A 21,844-nucleotide genomic window follows, 5' to 3' on the forward strand; every position below is an offset into this window, starting at 1 on the left:
GAAACCATATTTCATTCACCACAAATAACTGAATGAGTCACAAAGTGTGAAAGCAAAATTTCTCCATCTGGTCTGCCTTGCACCTCTGCGTGCCAGTCTGTTTCAATGTGTGACCCCGCCCTCCCCCTGGGGATGAGTGCACTAACTTGACGTTGCTGTTTTAATGAGTGTTTGATGGAAAACGACAATGGTGGAATTTGCACTCTGAGTCACATGACAGGTGAGTCCTAGTAAATAATTTTCGAGTATGTGTACATAACACATGCTAATTTTAAAACTATTATTATTATTTTGCTAGCTATCAAACGTGCTGGAGAAATGCACTGAGTGTGATAGTACAGTAGTTGGTTATGGCATGGTGATTTATGGTATATGCTGTAAACATAGCTAACATTACTTAGCAGTAGCAGTAATGTGAGTTACTTCACTCAAGTAAAAGCTTTAAACGTTAGTCTGATACTTAACTAGCCAACTTGAGGCTTAAGGGAATAATGGTAATAAGAGGGACTGATCCATATGGGCACAGAGAATAGCCACTTTTTGTGGTACTGAAGTTCCCGGGCTTTCATTCAAAATCTGTTTATCGTGAGCACCCACCCATTAAACATAAAAATTATAAATAGCTTCAAGCTATTTCAAGCTATTGATGCCTGTGGGCACTATCAGCCACTGAGACAACAGACAAATTTTAGTGTTTTAATGAATGAATATTTCATACATTAAGGCTGCCTGTTTATTTAAGAGAGGTGAACAATACATTATAATTATACATAATAATATCACAGATGATAGACTAAATAAATAGATTTTACTTAGATGCTTGTTCATTCTTAAAGTCTTATATGTTGAATTGAACTGAATGTCATCTGTTCAAAGGCTCTCCCAGTCAGTGCTGTTCTCCATGCCTGTCTTACTGTACATGATGTTATTAGCACAAACACTTTAAAAGCTACTGTGACTCAAACATAGAAAAATAGATTTTTTATTTCCCTCACCTAATATTTAAAAGTATTTTATAGCATATAACACCTTTGAAAATATGCTTTGGTTCCCATTTAACTCCAGAAAATCATAAATCAAAATATGGATATTACCTGTCCACAGATTCATGGTGCAGTAACTGCTCTTTTAACTGTCTGGTGTCTTTGCTCTTTGTTTGGTGTTTGTAGACATGGTTTACATGAGTTTTTAGCTGAGATTCAGAGGTTTCTGTGGACACTACTCATGTCAGCACTTATATTTCTGACCTGGTGTTATAATCGATTAAACGTGATCTCCTCCCTTTTGCCCCCATTTTTGATGTTGTGGGTGCAAATGATCAGGCGTGACATTCTCATAATAAATCAGATAAAATACTGCAAAGAATTAATCCTGCATTTGTGTGATTGAAATGTGTGTGCAGTGACACTGTTTTAAAGATTTGGCCTAAATAATTCTGGAGTGAATGAGCCTAAACATGATGACCGGACTAATGACACCATATCACCTGTGACACTCACACACGCACGTATGACTTTGCCAGTTTCAGCTGAAACAATTTCAGTGTTTCAAACCATGTTCCAGAGTTTTTAGTTCACCGTTCATGAGGTTTCAAGAAGAAAATGAAAGACAGATCTGAATGTTTGAAAGTGTTTTGGAAAAACTCTGTAAAGATTAGATGAACAATACTCAAAGGATAAATTCAACTGTTTTATTTTGTTAGATAAGTTGAAAAAAAAGTTAAACAAGCAAGTAAATAACGAAACAAGGTTAAATGAGGTAAGAGCAAAAAGTTAACAAGTAAATAACGAAACAAGGTTAAATGAGGTAAGAGCAAAAAGTTAACAAGTAAATAAAGAAACAAGGTTAAATGAGGTAAGAGCAAAAAGTTAACAAGTAAATAACGAAACAAGGTTAAATGAAGTAAGAGCAAAAAGTTAACAAGCAAATAAAGAAACAAGGTTAAATGAAGTAAGAGCAAAAAGTTAACAAGTAAATAACGAAACAAGGTTAAATGAGGTAAGAGCAAAAAGTTAACAAGTAAATAACGAAACAAGGTTAAATGAAGTAAGAGCAAAAAGTTAACAAGTAAATAACGAAACAAGGTTAAATGAAGTAAGAGCAAAAAGTTAACAAGTAAATAACGAAACAAGGTTAAATGAAGTAAGAGCAAAAAGTTAACAAGTAAATAACGAAACAAGGTTAAATGAGGTAAGAGCAAAAAGTTAACAAGTAAATAAAGAAACAAGGTTAAATGAAGTAAGAGCAAAAAGTTAACAAGTAAATAACGAAACAAGGTAGAGGAGAGAAAACCCCAACAATCCCCTCTGAGCAAGCACTAGGCGACAGTGGGGAGGAAAAACTGCCTTTAAACGGGCAGAAACCTCCGGCAGAACCAGGCTCAGGAGGGGGCAGTCAACTGCCGGGACTGGTTGGGGGGGTGAACAGAGGTGGAGCAAGACGAGGCTACATCAGTTGAAGAAGCAGTATTGTCCCTCTACCGGAAAAAGCTGAAGAATCTTTTCTTCTTTTTCATGGACTTTTCCACGAGCGCCTTTTTGTCCAGGATGAGGGTTCTCAACTCATCGATGGTTTCTGTGTTTTGCCTCTCTAGTTTCTTGCATGTTTGTTCCACCTGTTCTAATGTTGCTTGTGTTTCTTCAAGCTTTTCTTTGAGGTCTTTGGATGTTGCCTCCTGTGTCAGCTTTGCCTTCTGCAGGTCTGCATTTCTCACTTGATCTTCTTTGTGCAGGCCTTCTAGCTGCTCATTTCTTTTCTGGATATCGCGGAGCGTACACTGCAGGTCCTCATGCGTTTTGTCTTGTTTTTGCTTTTGGGCCTGCATTTCTGTGTTTTCCCGCTTCAAGTTGTTGAATTCCAACAATATCCCCTTAATGAGCTCTGAGTTGTTTTTGGCCATGTGATCAATCTTTTTCTGCATGTGTGAGCATCGTTTTTCTAGTGTTTCCTTTTCTCCCTCCAGCTCACTTGTTTTGACCTTCAGTTCATCACAGAATCCTTGCAACTTTTGATTTTTACTCTCAAAGTCCTTGATAATGCACTTTTCTTCTGGCAGTCTTTCTTTCTGTTGCTCTTTCTCTTGAAGGAGGTCTTTATTTTGGACCAATGTTTGTTCCAACTCTGCCTTCACCATTCTGTACTTTTCCTGCATGCCTTGGAGCTCGCGCTGCAGGTCTTTTTGCTTTGTGTCCTGTTGTTCCTTCTGTTGGAGGACTTCTTTATTTTTTTCTTCAGCTTCATCAAGCTTTCTTTGGAGCAGGTGATTCATTTGGTCCATGTATTGCAGATCCCACTCCATTTTATCAATCGTGGCTTTCCTGCCTTGAAGCTGCTCGGACATTTCTTTAACTTCAGCGCTCTTTTTCTTGTTTTCTTTGATGAGGGATACAATCTGCTCTCTGGCTTGAGCAAACTTGATCCCCCAGCCCTCATTAATAATGTTGATGTCGGGCTGGCGCTGTAGTGTTTCTTCCAGGTGTTTGTTTTGTGCTTCCATCTGTAAGCACTTCTTCTCCAGGTGACGTTTTTCTTCTTCAATTTGTCGAATTTTGTTCTGGAGATGGTTGTTTTCATTCCTACTCTCCTGTAATGCCCTTTGGATGGATAAGAGGCCATTTGGAGAAATTGGCCGGCCACGCGTGGAAGGAGAGGCGGCGAAATCTTTTTGTCTCGGTTGCCGTAATCTTGGATACATGTTGGCGTTTGTATCCGATGACTCTGAGAGGTTTCCAAATTTTTCTGTAGTCAACGTTTGAAGGCTGCAAACACAAAGGCTGCGAAGAAACGAACTGAAAATTGCTGTTTCTCACCCCTATTTATAGAAAAACTTCAAAGGATCCTTGTGACATCCTTGTGACATCCTTGTGACATCCTTGTGACATCATCACTCCTAAGCCAATCAGATTGTCACATGACATTTTGGAATGTGGAATGGGGATATGTTTTTTTTTAAACAGTTTTCAAATGTAACTTAATATTTAAGTGTTTCTTACTTGACCCGCTTAGTCGATTAAAAAGTTAATTGCCACGAACACCCCTAATGTTATATAACAGACCACAGAAAAAAGACAGGTTTTTTTCTACGTGACAGAGCTATAATAAATGTTTTGTTTTTTTAATTATCCTACTTTTTCTAAAAGGGAACATTATTTAAAGAATATGTATTTAATTAAAAACTCTGTATTCATCTAAAGGGTATACCAAGAAGGGTGAGCTTCCTGCTTGAAAAGGAAATGACCAAAATAAATGTATTTCTCTGCAATTACAAACTCTGTGTAAACAGTCTTGGTGTCAAAATAAAGCTAACACTGGTGAGATGTCATCAGAGCTGTAAATATTACTGCAGATGTTACTATGTCAAAGTTACTGTGACTCAAACATAGAAAAAATGATTTTTTATTTCCCTCACCTAATTTTTAAAAGTATTTTATAGCATATAACACGTTTGAAAATATGCTTTGGTTCACATTTAACTCCAGAAAATCATAAATCAAAATAGGGATATTACCTGTCCACAGATTCATGGTGCAGTAACTGCTCTTTTAACTGTCTGGTGTCTTTGCTCTTTGTTTGGTGTTTGTAGACATGGTTTACATGAGTTTTTAGCTGAGATTCAGAGGTTTCTGTGGACACTACTCATGTCAGCACTTATATTTCTGACCTCGTGTTATAATCGATTCAACGTGATCTCCTCCCTTTTGCCCCCATTTTTGATGTTGTGGGTGCAAATGATCAGGCGTGACATTCTCATAATAAATCAGATAAAATACTGCAAAGAATTAATCCTGCATTTGTGTGATTGAAATGTGTGTGCAGTGACACTGTTTTAAAGATTTGGCCTAAATCATTTTGGCGTGAATGAGCCTAAACATGATGACCGGACTAATGACACCATATCACCTGTGACACTCACACACGCACGTATGACTTTGCCAGTTTCAGCTGAAACAATTTCAGTGTTTCAAACCATGTTCCAGAGTTTTTAGTTCACCGTTCATGAGGTTTCAAGAAGAAAATGAAAGACAGATCTGAATGTTTGAAAGTGTTTTGGAAAAACTCTGTAAAGATTAGATGAACAATACTCAAAGGATAAATTCAACTGTTTTATTTTGTTAGATAAGTTGAAAAAAAAGTTAAACAAGCAAGTAAATAACGAAACAAGGTTAAATGAGGTAAGAACAAAAAGTTAACAAGTAAATAACGAAACAAGGTTAAATGAAGTAAGAGCAAAAAGTTAACAAGTAAATAAAGAAACAAGGTTAAATGAGGTAAGAGCAAAAAGTTAACAAGTAAATAAAGAAACAAGGTTAACTGAGGTAAGAACAAAAAGTTAACAAGTAAATAACGAAACAAGGTTAAATGAAGTAAGAGCAAAAAGTTAACAAGTAAATAAAGAAACAAGGTTAAATGAAGTAAGAGCAAAAAGTTAAACAAGCAAGTAAATAACGAAACAAGGTTAAATGAGGTAAGAGCAAAAAGTTAACAAGTAAATAAAGAAACAAGGTTAAATGAGGTAAGAGCAAAAAGTTAACAAGTAAATAAAGAAACAAGGTTAAATGAGGTAAGAGCAAAAAGTTAACAAGTAAATAACGAAACAAGGTTAAATGAAGTAAGAGCAAAAAGTTAACAAGTAAATAAAGAAACAAGGTTAAATGAAGTAAGAGCAAAAAGTTAACAAGTAAATAAAGAAACAAGGTTAAATGAGGTAAGAGCAAAAAGTTAACAAGTAAATAAAGAAACAAGGTTAAATGAAGTAAGAGCAAAAAGTTAACAAGTAAATAAAGAAACAAGGTTAAATGAGGTAAGAGCAAAAAGTTAACAAGTAAATAAAGAAACAAGGTTAAATGAAGTAAGAGCAAAAAGTTAACAAGTAAATAACGAAACAAGGTTAAATGAGGTAAGAGCAAAAAGTTAACAAGTAAATAACGAAACAAGGTTAAATGAAGTAAGAGCAAAAAGTTAACAAGTAAATAAAGAAACAAGGTTAAATGAGGTAAGAGCAAAAAGTTAACAAGTAAATAACGAAACAAGGTTAAATGAAGTAAGAGCAAAAAGTTAACAAGTAAATAAAGAAACAAGGTTAAATGAAGTAAGAGCAAAAAGTTAACAAGTAAATAAAGAAACAAGGTTAAATGAAGTAAGAGCAAAAAGTTAACAAGTAAATAACGAAACAAGGTTAAATGAGGTAAGAGCAAAAAGTTAACAAGTAAATAACGAAACAAGGTTAAATGAAGTAAGAGCAAAAAGTTAACAAGTAAATAAAGAAACAAGGTTAAATGAGGTAAGAGCAAAAAGTTAACAAGTAAATAACGAAACAAGGCAGAGGAGAGAAACCCCAACAATCCCCTCTGAGCAAGCACTAGGCGACAGTGGGGAGGAAAAACTGCCTTTAAACGGGCAGAAACCTCCGGCAGAACCAGGCTCAGGAGGGGGCAGTCAACTGCCGGGACTGGTTGGGGGGGTGAACAGAGGTGGAGCAAGACGAGGCTACATCAGTTGAAGAAGCAGTATTGTCCCTCTACCGGAAAAAGCTGAAGAATCTTTTCTTCTTTTTCATGGACTTTTCCACGAGCGCCTTTTTGTCCAGGATGAGGGTTCTCAACTCATCGATGGTTTCTGTGTTTTGCCTCTCTAGTTTCTTGCATGTTTGTTCCACCTGTTCTAATGTTGCTTGTGTTTCTTCAAGCTGTTCTTTGAGCTCTTTGGATGTTGCCTCCTGTGTCAGCTTTGCCTTCTGCAGGTCTGCATTTCTCACTTGATCTTCTTTGTGCAGGCCTTCTAGCTGCTCATTTCTTTTCTGGATATCGCGGAGCGTACACTGCAGGTCCTCATGCGTTTTGTCTTGTTTTTGCTTTTGGGCCTGCATTTCTGTGTTTTCCCGCTTCAAGTTGTTGAATTCCAACAATATCCCCTTAATGAGCTCTGAGTTGTTTTTGGCCATGTGATCAATCTTTTTCTGCATGTGTGAGCATCGTTTTTCTAGTGTTTCCTTTTCTCCCTCCAGCTCACTTGTTTTGACCTTCAGTTCATCACAGAATCCTTGCAACTTTTGATTTTTACTCTCAAAGTCCTTGATAATGCACTTTTCTTCTGGCAGTCTTTCTTTCTGTTGCTCTTTCTCTTGAAGGAGGTCTTTATTTTGGACCAATGTTTGTTCCAACTCTGCCTTCACCATTCTGTACTTTTCCTGCATGCCTTGGAGCTCGCGCTGCAGGTCTTTTTGCTTTGTGTCCTGTTGTTCCTTCTGTTGGAGGACTTCTTTATTTTTTTCTTCAGCTTCATCAAGCTTTCTTTGGAGCAGGTGATTCATTTGGTCCATGTATTGCAGATCCCACTCCATTTTATCAATCGTCGCTTTCCTGCCTTGAAGCTGCTCGGACATTTCTTTAACTTCAGCGCTCTTTTTCTTGTTTTCTTTGATGAGGGATACAATCTGCTCTCTGGCTTGAGCAAACTTGATCCCCCAGCCCTCATTAATAATGTTGATGTCGGGCTGGCGCTGTAGTGTTTCTTCCAGGTGTTTGTTTTGTGCTTCCATCTGTAAGCACTTCTTCTCCAGGTGACGTTTTTCTTCTTCAATTTGTCGAATTTTGTTCTGGAGATGGTTGTTTTCATTCCTACTCTCCTGTAATGCCCTTTGGATGGATAAGAGGCCATTTGGAGAAATTGGCCGGCCACGCGTGGAAGGAGAGGCGGCGAAATCTTTTTGTCTCGGTTGCCGTAATCTTGGATACATGTTGGCGTTTGTATCCGATGACTCTGAGAGGTTTCCAAATTTTTCTGTAGTCAACGTTTGAAGGCTGCAAACACAAAGGCTGCGAAGAAACGAACTGAAAATTGCTGTTTCTCACCCCTATTTATAGAAAAACTTCAAAGGATCCTTGTGACATCCTTGTGACATCCTTGTGACATCATCACTCCTAAGCCAATCAGATTGTCACATGACATTTTGGAATGTGGAATGGGGATATGTTTTTTTTTAAACAGTTTTCAAATGTAACTTAATATTTAAGTGTTTCTTACTTGACCCGCTTAGTCGATTAAAAAGTTAATTGCCACGAACACCCCTAATGTTATATAACAGACCACAGAAAAAAGACAGGTGTTTTTCTACGTGACAGAGCTATAATAAATGTTTTGTTTTTTTAATTATCCTACTTTTTCTAAAAGGGAACATTATTTAAAGAATATGTATTTAATTAAAAACTCTGTATTCATCTAAAGGGTATACCAAGAAGGGTGAGCTTCCTGCTTGAAAAGGAAATGACCAAAATAAATGTATTTCTCTGCAATTACAAACTCTGTGTAAACAGTCTTGGTGTCAAAATAAAGCTAACACTGGTGAGATGTCATCAGAGCTGTAAATATTACTGCAGATGTTACTATGTCAAAGTTACTGTGACTCAAACATAGAAAAAATGATTTTTTATTTCCCTCACCTAATTTTTAAAAGTATTTTATAGCATATAACACGTTTGAAAATATGCTTTGGTTCACATTTAACTCCAGAAAATCATAAATCAAAATAGGGATATTACCTGTCCACAGATTCATGGTGCAGTAACTGCTCTTTTAACTGTCTGGTGTCTTTGCTCTTTGTTTGGTGTTTGTAGACATGGTTTACATGAGTTTTTAGCTGAGATTCAGAGGTTTCTGTGGACACTACTCATGTCAGCACTTATATTTCTGACCTCGTGTTATAATCGATTAAACGTGATCTCCTCCCTTTTGCCCCCATTTTTGATGTTGTGGGTGCAAATGATCAGGCGTGACATTCTCATAATAAATCAGATAAAATACTGCAAAGAATTAATCCTGCATTTGTGTGATTGAAATGTGTGTGCAGTGACACTGTTTTAAAGATTTGGCCTAAATCATTTTGGCGTGAATGAGCCTAAACATGATGACCGGACTAATGACACCATATCACCTGTGACACTCACACACGCACGTATGACTTTGCCAGTTTCAGCTGAAACAATTTCAGTGTTTCAAACCATGTTCCAGAGTTTTTAGTTCACCGTTCATGAGGTTTCAAGAAGAAAATGAAAGACAGATCTGAATGTTTGAAAGTGTTTTGGAAAAACTCTGTAAAGATTAGATGAACAATACTCAAAGGATAAATTCAACTGTTTTATTTTGTTAGATAAGTTGAAAAAAAAGTTAAACAAGCAAGTAAATAACGAAACAAGGTTAAATGAGGTAAGAACAAAAAGTTAACAAGCAAATAACGAAACAAGGTTAAATGAGGTAAGAGCAAAAAGTTAACAAGTAAATAACGAAACAAGGTTAAATGAGGTAAGAGCAAAAAGTTAACAAGTAAATAAAGAAACAAGGTAAAATGAGGTAAGTTCAAAAAGTTAACAAGTAAATAACGAAACAAGGTAGAGGAGAGAAAACCCCAACAATCCCCTCTGAGCAAGCACTAGGCGACAGTGGGGAGGAAAAACTGCCTTTAAACGGGCAGAAACCTCCGGCAGAACCAGGCTCAGGAGGGGGCAGTCAACTGCCGGGACTGGTTGGGGGGGTGAACAGAGGTGGAGCAAGACGAGGCTACATCAGTTGAAGAAGCAGTATTGTCCCTCTACCGGAAAAAGCTGAAGAATCTTTTCTTCTTTTTCATGGACTTTTCCACGAGCGCCTTTTTGTCCAGGATGAGGGTTCTCAACTCATCGATGGTTTCTGTGTTTTGCCTCTCTAGTTTCTTGCATGTTTGTTCCACCTGTTCTAATGTTGCTTGTGTTTCTTCAAGCTTTTCTTTGAGGTCTTTGGATGTTGCCTCCTGTGTCAGCTTTGCCTTCTGCAGGTCTGCATTTCTCACTTGATCTTCTTTGTGCAGGCCTTCTAGCTGCTCATTTCTTTTCTGGATATCGCGGAGCGTACACTGCAGGTCCTCATGCGTTTTGTCTTGTTTTTGCTTTTGGGCCTGCATTTCTGTGTTTTCCCGCTTCAAGTTGTTGAATTCCAACAATATCCCCTTAATGAGCTCTGAGTTGTTTTTGGCCATGTGATCAATCTTTTTCTGCATGTGTGAGGATCGTTTTTCTAGTGTTTCCTTTTCTCCCTCCAGCTCACTTGTTTTGACCTTCAGTTCATCACAGAATCCTTGCAACTTTTGATTTTTACTCTCAAAGTCCTTGATAATGCACTTTTCTTCTGGCAGTCTTTCTTTCTGTTGCTCTTTCTCTTGAAGGAGGTCTTTATTTTGGACCAATGTTTGTTCCAACTCTGCCTTCACCATTCTGTACTTTTCCTGCATGCCTTGGAGCTCGCGCTGCAGGTCTTTTTGCTTTGTGTCCTGTTGTTCCTTCTGTTGGAGGACTTCTTTATTTTTTTCTTCAGCTTCATCAAGCTTTCTTTGGAGCAGGTGATTCATTTGGTCCATGTATTGCAGATCCCACTCCATTTTATCAATCGTGGCTTTCCTGCCTTGAAGCTGCTCGGACATTTCTTTAACTTCAGCGCTCTTTTTCTTGTTTTCTTTGATGAGGGATACAATCTGCTCTCTGGCTTGAGCAAACTTGATCCCCCAGCCCTCATTAATAATGTTGATGTCGGGCTGGCGCTGTAGTGTTTCTTCCAGGTGTTTGTTTTGTGCTTCCATCTGTAAGCACTTCTTCTCCAGGTGACGTTTTTCTTCTTCAATTTGTCGAATTTTGTTCTGGAGATGGTTGTTTTCATTCCTACTCTCCTGTAATGCCCTTTGGATGGATAAGAGGCCATTTGGAGAAATTGGCCGGCCACGCGTGGAAGGAGAGGCGGCGAAATCTTTTTGTCTCGGTTGCCGTAATCTTGGATACATGTTGGCGTTTGTATCCGATGACTCTGAGAGGTTTCCAAATTTTTCTGTAGTCAACGTTTGAAGGCTGCAAACACAAAGGCTGCGAAGAAACGAACTGAAAATTGCTGTTTCTCACCCCTATTTATAGAAAAACTTCAAAGGATCCTTGTGACATCCTTGTGACATCCTTGTGACATCATCACTCCTAAGCCAATCAGATTGTCACATGACATTTTGGAATGTGGAATGGGGATATGTTTTTTTTTAAACAGTTTTCAAATGTAACTTAATATTTAAGTGTTTCTTACTTGACCCGCTTAGTCGATTAAAAAGTTAATTGCCACGAACACCCCTAATGTTATATAACAGACCACAGAAAAAAGACAGGTTTTTTTCTACGTGACAGAGCTATAATAAATGTTTTGTTTTTTTAATTATCCTACTTTTTCTAAAAGGGAACATTATTTAAAGAATATGTATTTAATTAAAAACTCTGTATTCATCTAAAGGGTATACCAAGAAGGGTGAGCTTCCTGCTTGAAAAGGAAATGACCAAAATAAATGTATTTCTCTGCAATTACAAACTCTGTGTAAACAGTCTTGGTGTCAAAATAAAGCTAACACTGGTGAGATGTCATCAGAGCTGTAAATATTACTGCAGATGTTACTATGTCAAAGTTACTGTGACTCAAACATAGAAAAAATGATTTTTTATTTCCCTCACCTAATTTTTAAAAGTATTTTATAGCATATAACACGTTTGAAAATATGCTTTGGTTCACATTTAACTCCAGAAAATCATAAATCAAAATAGGGATATTACCTGTCCACAGATTCATGGTGCAGTAACTGCTCTTTTAACTGTCTGGTGTCTTTGCTTTGTTTGGTGTTTGTAGACATGGTTTACATGAGTTTTTAGCTGAGATTCAGAGGTTTCTGTGGACACTACTCATGTCAGCACTTATATTTCTGACCTCGTGTTATAATCGATTAAACGTGGTCTCCTCTCTTTTGCCCCCATTTTTGATGTTGTGGGTGCAAATGATCAGGCGTGACATTCTCATAATAAATCAGATAAAATACTGCAAAGAATTAATCCTGCATTTGTGTGATTGAAATGTGTGTGCAGTGACACTGTTTTAAAGATTTGGCCTAAATAATTCTGGAGTGAATGAGCCTAAACATGATGACCGGACTAATGACACCATATCACCTGTGACACACACACACGCACGTATGACTTTGCCAGTTTCAGCTGAAACAATTTCAGTGTTTCAAACCATGTTCCAGAGTTTTTAGTTCACCGTTCATGAGGTTTCAAGAAGAAAATGAAAGACAGATCTGAATGTTTGAAAGTGTTTTGGAAAAACTCTGTAAAGATTAGATGAACAATACTCAAAGGATAAATTCAACTGTTTTATTTTGTTAGATAAGTTGAAAAAAAAGTTAAACAAGCAAGTAAATAACGAAACAAGGTTAAATGAAGTAAGAGCAAAAAGTTAACAAGTAAATAACGAAACAAGGTTAAATGAGGTAAGAGCAAAAAGTTAACAAGTAAATAAAGAAACAAGGTTAAATGAGGTAAGAGCAAAAAGTTAACAAGTAAATAAAGAAACAAGGTTAAATGAGGTAAGAGCAAAAAGTTAACAAGTAAATAACGAAACAAGGTTAAATGAAGTAAGAGCAAAAAGTTAACAAGTAAATAAAGAAACAAGGTTAAATGAAGTAAGAGCAAAAAGTTAAACAAGCAAGTAAATAACGAAACAAGGTTAAATGAGGTAAGAGCAAAAAGTTAACAAGTAAATAAAGAAACAAGGTTAAATGAGGTAAGAGCAAAAAGTTAACAAGTAAATAACGAAACAAGGTAGAGGAGAGAAAACCCCAACAATCCCCTCTGAGCAAGCACTAGGCGACAGTGGGGAGGAAAAACTGCCTTTAAACGGGCAGAAACCTCCGGCAGAACCAGGCTCAGGAGGGGGCAGTCAACTGCCGGGACTGGTTGGGGGGGTGAACAGAGGTGGAGCAAGACGAGGCTACATCAGTTGAAGAAGCAGTATTGTCCCTCTACCGGAAAAAGCTGAAGAATCTTTTCTTCTTTTTCATGGACTTTTCCACGAGCGCCTTTTTGTCCAGGATGAGGGTTCTCAACTCATCGATGGTTTCTGTGTTTTGCCTCTCTAGTTTCTTGCATGTTTGTTCCACCTGTTCTAATGTTGCTTGTGTTTCTTCAAGCTTTTCTTTGAGGTCTTTGGATGTTGCCTCCTGTGTCAGCTTTGCCTTCTGCAGGTCTGCATTTCTCACTTGATCTTCTTTGTGCAGGCCTTCTAGCTGCTCATTTCTTTTCTGGATATCGCGGAGCGTACACTGCAGGTCCTCATGCGTTTTGTCTTGTTTTTGCTTTTGGGCCTGCATTTCTGTGTTTTCCCGCTTCAAGTTGTTGAATTCCAACAATATCCCCTTAATGAGCTCTGAGTTGTTTTTGGCCATGTGATCAATCTTTTTCTGCATGTGTGAGCATCGTTTTTCTAGTGTTTCCTTTTCTCCCTCCAGCTCACTTGTTTTGACCTTCAGTTCATCACAGAATCCTTGCAACTTTTGATTTTTACTCTCAAAGTCCTTGATAATGCACTTTTCTTCTGGCAGTCTTTCTTTCTGTTGCTCTTTCTCTTGAAGGAGGTCTTTATTTTGGACCAATGTTTGTTCCAACTCTGCCTTCACCATTCTGTACTTTTCCTGCATGCCTTGGAGCTCGCGCTGCAGGTCTTTTTGCTTTGTGTCCTGTTGTTCCTTCTGTTGGAGGACTTCTTTATTTTTTTCTTCAGCTTCATCAAGCTTTCTTTGGAGCAGGTGATTCATTTGGTCCATGTATTGCAGATCCCACTCCATTTTATCAATCGTCGCTTTCCTGCCTTGAAGCTGCTCGGACATTTCTTTCACTTCAGCGCTCTTTTGCTTGTTTTCTTTGATGAGGAATACAATCTGCTCTCTGGCTTGAGCAAACTTGATCCCCCAGCCCTCATTAATAATGTTGATGTCGGGCTGGCGCTGTAGTGTTTCTTCCAGGTGTTTGTTTTGTGCTTCCATCTGTAAGCACTTCTTCTCCAGGTGACGTTTTTCTTCTTCAATTTGTCGAATTTTGTTCTGGAGATGGTTGTTTTCATTCCTACTCTCCTGTAATGCCCTTTGGATGGATAAGAGGCCATTTGGAGAAATTGGCCGGCCACACGTGGAAGGAGAGGCGGCGAAATCTTTTTGTCTCGGTTGCCGTAATCTTGGATACATGTTGGCGTTTGTATCCGATGACTCTGAGAGGTTTCCAAATTTTTCTGTAGTCAACGTTTGAAGGCTGCAAACACAAAGGCTGCGAAGAAACGAACTGAAAATTGCTGTTTCTCACCCCTATTTATAGAAAAACTTCAAAGGATCCTTGTGACATCCTTGTGACATCATCACTCCTAAGCCAATCAGATTGTCACATGACATTCTGGAATGTGGAATGGGGATATGTTTTTTTTTAAACAGTTTTCAAATGTAACTTAATATTTAAGTGTTTCTTACTTGACCCGCTTAGTCGATTAAAAAGTTAATTGCCACGAACACCCCTAATGTTATATAACAGACCACAGAAAAAAGACAGGTTTTTTTCTACGTGACAGAGCTATAATAAATGTTTTGTTTTTTTAATTATCCTACTTTTTCTAAAAGGGAACATTATTTAAAGAATATGTATTTAATTAAAAACTCTGTATTCATCTAAAGGGTATACCAAGAAGGGTGAGCTTCCTGCTTGAAAAGGAAATGACCAAAATAAATGTATTTCTCTGCAATTACAAACTCTGTGTAAACAGTCTTGGTGTCAAAATAAAGCTAACACTGGTGAGATGTCATCAGAGCTGTAAATATTACTGCAGATGTTACTATGTCAAAGTTACTGTGACTCAAACATAGAAAAAATGATTTTTTATTTCCCTCACCTAATTTTTAAAAGTATTTTATAGCATATAACACGTTTGAAAATATGCTTTGGTTCACATTTAACTCCAGAAAATCATAAATCAAAATAGGGATATTACCTGTCCACAGATTCATGGTGCAGTAACTGCTCTTTTAACTGTCTGGTGTCTTTGCTTTGTTTGGTGTTTGTAGACATGGTTTACATGAGTTTTTAGCTGAGATTCAGAGGTTTCTGTGGACACTACTCATGTCAGCACTTATATTTCTGACCTCGTGTTATAATCGATTCAACGTGGTCTCCTCTCTTTTGCCCCCATTTTTGATGTTGTGGGTGCAAATGATCAGGCGTGACATTCTCATAATAAATCAGATAAAATACTGCAAAGAATTAATCCTGCATTTGTGTGATTGAAATGTGTGTGCAGTGACACTGTTTTAAAGATTTGGCCTAAATAATTCTGGAGTGAATGAGCCTAAACATGATGACCGGACTAATGACACCATATCACCTGTGACACTCACACACGCACGTATGACTTTGCCAGTTTCAGCTGAAACAATTTCAGTGTTTCAAACCATGTTCCAGAGTTTTTAGTTCACCGTTCATGAGGTTTCAAGAAGAAAATGAAAGACAGATCTGAATGTTTGAAAGTGTTTTGGAAAAACTCTGTAAAGATTAGATGAACAATACTCAAAGGATAAATTCAACTGTTTTATTTTGTTAGATAAGTTGAAAAAAAAGTTAAACAAGCAAGTAAATAACAAAACAAGGTTAAATGAAGTAAGAGCAAAAAGCTAACAAGTAAATAACGAAACAAGGTTAAATGAGGTAAGAGCAAAAAGTTAACAAGTAAATAACGAAACAAGGTAGAGGAGAGAAAACCCCAACAATCCCCTCTGAGCAAGCACTAGGCGACAGTGGGGAGGAAAAACTGCCTTTAAACGGGCAGAAACCTCCGGCAGAACCAGGCTCAGGAGGGGGCAGTCAACTGCCGGGACTGGTTGGGGGGGTGAACAGAGGTGGAGCAAGACGAGGCTACATCAGTTGAAGAAGCAGTATTGTCCCTCTACCGGAAAAAGCTGAAGAATCTTTTCTTCTTTTTCATGGACTTTTCCACGAGCGCCTTTTTGTCCAGGATGAGGGTTCTCAACTCATCGATGGTTTCTGTGTTTTGCCTCTCTAGTTTCTTGCATGTTTGTTCCACCTGTTCTAATGTTGCTTGTGTTTCTTCAAGCTTTTCTTTGAGGTCTTTGGATGTTGCCTCCTGTGTCAGCTTTGCCTTCTGCAGGTCTGCATTTCTCACTTGATCTTCTTTGTGCAGGCCTTCTAGCTGCTCATTTCTTTTCTGGATATCGCGGAGCGTACACTGCAGGTCCTCATGCGTTTTGTCTTGTTTTTGCTTTTGGGCCTGCATTTCTGTGTTTTCCCGCTTCAAGTTGTTGAATTCCAACAATATCCCCTTAATGAGCTCTGAGTTGTTTTTGGCCATGTGATCAATCTTTTTCTGCATGTGTGAGCATCGTTTTTCTAGTGTTTCCTTTTCTCCCTCCAGCTCACTTGTTTTGACCTTCAGTTCATCACAGAATCCTTGCAACTTTTGATTTTTACTCTCAAAGTCCTTGATAATGCACTTTTCTTCTGGCAGTCTTTCTTTCTGTTGCTCTTTCTCTTGAAGGAGGTCTTTATTTTGGACCAATGTTTGTTCCAACTCTGCCTTCACCATTCTGTACTTTTCCTGCATGCCTTGGAGCTCGCGCTGCAGGTCTTTTTGCTTTGTGTCCTGTTGTTCCTTCTGTTGGAGGACTTCTTTATTTTTTTCTTCAGCTTCATCAAGCTTTCTTTGGAGCAGGTGATTCATTTGGTCCATGTATTGCAGATCCCACTCCATTTTATCAATCGTCGCTTTCCTGCCTTGAAGCTGCTCGGACATTTCTTTAACTTCAGCGCTCTTTTTCTTGTTTTCTTTGATGAGGGATACAATCTGCTCTCTGGCTTGAGCAAACTTGATCCCCCAGCCCTCATTAATAATGTTGATGTCGGGCTGGCGCTGTAGTGTTTCTTCCAGGTGTTTGTTTTGTGCTTCCATCTGTAAGCACTTCTTCTCCAGGTGACGTTTTTCTTCTTCAATTTGTCGAATTTTGTTCTGGAGATGGTTGTTTTCATTCCTACTCTCCTGTAATGCCCTTTGGATGGATAAGAGGCCATTTGGAGAAATTGGCCGGCCACGCGTGGAAGGAGAGGCGGCGAAATCTTTTTGTCTCGGTTGCCGTAATCTTGGATACATGTTGGCGTTTGTATCCGATGACTCTGAGAGGTTTCCAAATTTTTCTGTAGTCAACGTTTGAAGGCTGCAAACACAAAGGCTGCGAAGTAAACGAACTGAAAATTGCTGTTTCTCACCCCTATTTATAGAAAAACTTCAAAGGATCCTTGTGACATCCTTGTGACATCCTTGTGACATCCTTGTGACATCATCACTCCTAAGCCAATCAGATTGTCACATGACATTTTGGAATGTGGAATGGGGATATGTTTTTTTTTAAACAGTTTTCAAATGTAACTTAATATTTAAGTGTTTCTTACTTGACCCGCTTAGTCGATTAAAAAGTTAATTGCCACGAACACCCCTAATGTTATATAACAGACCACAGAAAAAAGACAGGTTTTTTTCTACGTGACAGAGCTATAATAAATGTTTTGTTTTTTAAATTATCCTACTTTTTCTAAAAGGGAACATTATTTAAAGAATATGTATTTAATTAAAAACTCTGTATTCATCTAAAGGGTATACCAAGAAGGGTGAGCTTCCTGCTTGAAAAGGAAATGACCAAAATAAATGTATTTCTCTGCAATTACAAACTCTGTGTAAACAGTCTTGGTGTCAAAATAAAGCTAACACTGGTGAGATGTCATCAGAGCTGTAAATATTACTGCAGATGTTACTATGTCAAAGTTACTGTGACTCAAACATAGAAAAAATGATTTTTTATTTCCCTCACCTAATTTTTAAAAGTATTTTATAGCATATAACACGTTTGAAAATATGCTTTGGTTCACATTTAACTCCAGAAAATCATAAATCAAAATAGGGATATTACCTGTCCACAGATTCATGGTGCAGTAACTGCTCTTTTAACTGTCTGGTGTCTTTGCTTTGTTTGGTGTTTGTAGACATGGTTTACATGAGTTTTTAGCTGAGATTCAGAGGTTTCTGTGGACACTACTCATGTCAGCACTTATATTTCTGACCTCGTGTTATAATCGATTAAACGTGATCTCCTCCCTTTTGCCCCCATTTTTGATGTTGTGGGTGCAAATGATCAGGCGTGACATTCTCATAATAAATCAGATAAAATACTGCAAAGAATTAATCCTGCGTTTGTGTGATTGAAATGTGTGTGCAGTGACACTGTTTTAAAGATTTGGCCTAAATAATTCTGGAGTGAATGAGCCTAAACATGATGACCGGACTAATGACACCATATCACCTGTGACACTCACACACGCACGTATGACTTTGCCAGTTTCAGCTGAAACAATTTCAGTGTTTCAAACCATGTTCCAGAGTTTTTAGTTCACCGTTCATGAGGTTTCAAGAAGAAAATGAAAGACAGATCTGAATGTTTGAAAGTGTTTTGGAAAAACTCTGTAAAGATTAGATGAACAATACTCAAAGGATAAATTCAACTGTTTTATTTTGTTAGATAAGTTGAAAAAAAAGTTAAACAAGCAAGTAAATAAAGAAACAAGGTTAAATGAAGTAAGAGCAAAAAGTTAACAAGTAAATAACGAAACAAGGTTAAATGAAGTAAGAGCAAAAAGTTAACAAGTAAATAAAGAAACAAGGTTAAATGAGGTAAGAGCAAAAAGTTAACAAGTAAATAAAGAAACAAGGTTAAATGAAGTAAGAGCAAAAAGTTAACAAGTAAATAAAGAAACAAGGTTAAATGAGGTAAGAGCAAAAAGTTAACAAGTAAATAACGAAACAAGGTTAAATGAGGTAAGAGCAAAAAGTTAACAAGTAAATAAAGAAACAAGGTTAAATGAGGTAAGAGCAAAAAGTTAACAAGTAAATAAAGAAACAAGGTTAAATGAAGTAAGAGCAAAAAGTTAACAAGTAAATAAAGAAACAAGGTTAAATGAGGTAAGAGCAAAAAGTTAACAAGTAAATAACGAAACAAGGTTAAATGAGGTAAGAGCAAAAAGTTAACAAGTAAATAACGAAACAAGGTTAAATGAGGTAAGAGCAAAAAGTTAACAAGTAAATAAAGAAACAAGGTTAAATGAGGTAAGAGCAAAAAGTTAACAAGTAAATAAAGAAACAAGGTTAAATGAGGTAAGAGCAAAAAGTTAACAAGTAAATAAAGAAACAAGGTTAAATGAGGTAAGAGCAAAAAGTTAACAAGTAAATAAAGAAACAAGGTTAAATGAGGTAAGAGCAAAAAGTTAACAAGTAAATAACGAAACAAGGCTAAATGAAGTAAGAGCAAAAAGTTAACAAGTAAATAACGAAACAAGGTTAAATGAGGTAAGAGCAAAAAGTTAACAAGTAAATAACGAAACAAGGTTAAATGAAGTAAGAGCAAAAAGTTAACAAGTAAATAACGAAACAAGGTTAAATGAGGTAAGAGCAAAAAGTTAACAAGTAAATAAAGAAACAAGGTTAAATGAGGTAAGAGCAAAAAGTTAACAAGTAAATAAAGAAACAAGGTTAAATGAGGTAAGAGCAAAAAGTTAACAAGTAAATAACGAAACAAGGTTAAATGAAGTAAGAGCAAAAAGTTAACAAGTAAATAACGAAACAAGGTAGAGGAGAGAAAACCCCAACAATCCCCTCTGAGCAAGCACTAGGCGACAGTGGGGAGGAAAAACTGCCTTTAAACGGGCAGAAACCTCCGGCAGAACCAGGCTCAGGAGGGGGCAGTCAACTGCCGGGACTGGTTGGGGGGGTGAACAGAGGTGGAGCAAGACGAGGCTACATCAGTTGAAGAAGCAGTATTGTCCCTCTACCGGAAAAAGCTGAAGAATCTTTTCTTCTTTTTCATGGACTTTTCCACGAGCGCCTTTTTGTCCAGGATGAGGGTTCTCAACTCATCGATGGTTTCTGTGTTTTGCCTCTCTAGTTTCTTGCATGTTTGTTCCACCTGTTCTAATGTTGCTTGTGTTTCTTCAAGCTTTTCTTTGAGGTCTTTGGATGTTGCCTCCTGTGTCAGCTTTGCCTTCTGCAGGTCTGCATTTCTCACTTGATCTTCTTTGTGCAGGCCTTCTAGCTGCTCATTTCTTTTCTGGATATCGCGGAGCGTACACTGCAGGTCCTCATGCGTTTTGTCTTGTTTTTGCTTTTGGGCCTGCATTTCTGTGTTTTCCCGCTTCAAGTTGTTGAATTCCAACAATATCCCCTTAATGAGCTCTGAGTTGTTTTTGGCCATGTGATCAATCTTTTTCTGCATGTGTGAGCATCGTTTTTCTAGTGTTTCCTTTTCTCCCTCCAGCTCACTTGTTTTGACCTTCAGTTCATCACAGAATCCTTGCAACTTTAGATTTTTACTCTCAAAGTCCTTGATAATGCACTTTTCTTCTGGCAGTCTTTCTTTCTGTTGCTCTTTCTCTTGAAGGAGGTCTTTATTTTGGACCAATGTTTGTTCCAACTCTGCCTTCACCATTCTGTACTTTTCCTGCATGCCTTGGAGCTCGCGCTGCAGGTCTTTTTGCTTTGTGTCCTGTTGTTCCTTCTGTTGGAGGACTTCTTTATTTTTTTCTTCAGCTTCATCAAGCTTTCTTTGGAGCAGGTGATTCATTTGGTCCATGTATTGCAGATCCCACTCCATTTTATCAATCGTCGCTTTCCTGCCTTGAAGCTGCTCGGACATTTCTTTCACTTCAGCGCTCTTTTTCTTGTTTTCTTTGATGAGGGATACAATCTGCTCTCTGGCTTGAGCAAACTTGATCCCCCAGCCCTCATTAATAATGTTGATGTCGGGCTGGCGCTGTAGTGTTTCTTCCAGGTGTTTGTTTTGTGCTTCCATCTGTAAGCACTTCTTCTCCAGGTGACGTTTTTCTTCTTCAATTTGTCGAATTTTGTTCTGGAGATGGTTGTTTTCATTCCTACTCTCCTGTAATGCCCTTTGGATGGATAAGAGGCCATTTGGAGAAATTGGCCGGCCACGCGTGGAAGGAGAGGCGGCGAAATCTTTTTGTCTCGGTTGCCGTAATCTTGGATACATGTTGGCGTTTGTATCCGATGACTCTGAGAGGTTTCCAAATTTTTCTGTAGTCAACGTTTGAAGGCTGCAAACACAAAGGCTGCGAAGAAACGAACTGAAAATTGCTGTTTCTCACCCCTATTTATAGAAAAACTTCAAAGGATCCTTGTGACATCCTTGTGACATCCTTGTGACATCCTTGTGACATCCTTGTGACATCATCACTCCTAAGCCAATCAGATTGTCACATGACATTTTGGAATGTGGAATGGGGATATGTTTTTTTTTAAACAGTTTTCAAATGTAACTTAATATTTAAGTGTTTCTTACTTGACCCGCTTAGTCGATTAAAAAGTTAATTGCCACGAACACCCCTAATGTTATATAACAGACCACAGAAAAAAGAGGTTTTTTTCTACGTGACAGAGCTATAATAAATGTTTTGTTTTTTAAATTATCCTACTTTTTCTAAAAGGGAACATTATTTAAAGAATATGTATTTAATTAAAAACTCTGTATTCATCTAAAGGGTATACCAAGAAGGGTGAGCTTCCTGCTTGAAAAGGAAATGACCAAAATAAATGTATTTCTCTGCAATTACAAACTCTGTGTAAACAGTCTTGGTGTCAAAATAAAGCTAACACTGGTGAGATGTCATCAGAGCTGTAAATATTACTGCAGATGTTACTATGTCAAAGTTACTGTGACTCAAACATAGAAAAAATGATTTTTTATTTCCCTCACCTAATTTTTAAAAGTATTTTATAGCATATAACACGTTTGAAAATATGCTTTGGTTCACATTTAACTCCAGAAAATCATAAATCAAAATAGGGATATTACCTGTCCACAGATTCATGGTGCAGTAACTGCTCTTTTAACTGTCTGGTGTCTTTGCTTTGTTTG

The 21,844-nt window shown here is 37.6% G+C and overlaps 2 protein-coding genes across 2 annotated transcripts in view; both read left to right on the forward strand.

The window, feature by feature from the left end:
- The window catches only part of LOC146676531 (protein NLRC3-like), a 183,997-nt gene that overhangs the window by 105,323 nt on the left and 56,830 nt on the right, over positions 1-21,844 (forward strand). The window lies entirely within an intron of this gene.
- The window catches only part of LOC146676534 (carboxy-terminal kinesin 2-like), a 296,438-nt gene that overhangs the window by 32,670 nt on the left and 241,924 nt on the right, over positions 1-21,844 (forward strand). The gene's annotated exons all lie outside the window — the stretch shown is intronic.

The sequence above is a fragment of the Rhamphochromis longiceps genome, linkage group LG3 (genome assembly GCF_057381845.1).
Source record: "Rhamphochromis longiceps isolate RC_006_pf linkage group LG3, R_longiceps_female_GT1.1, whole genome shotgun sequence".
Lineage (NCBI taxonomy): Eukaryota > Metazoa > Chordata > Actinopteri > Cichliformes > Cichlidae > Rhamphochromis > Rhamphochromis longiceps.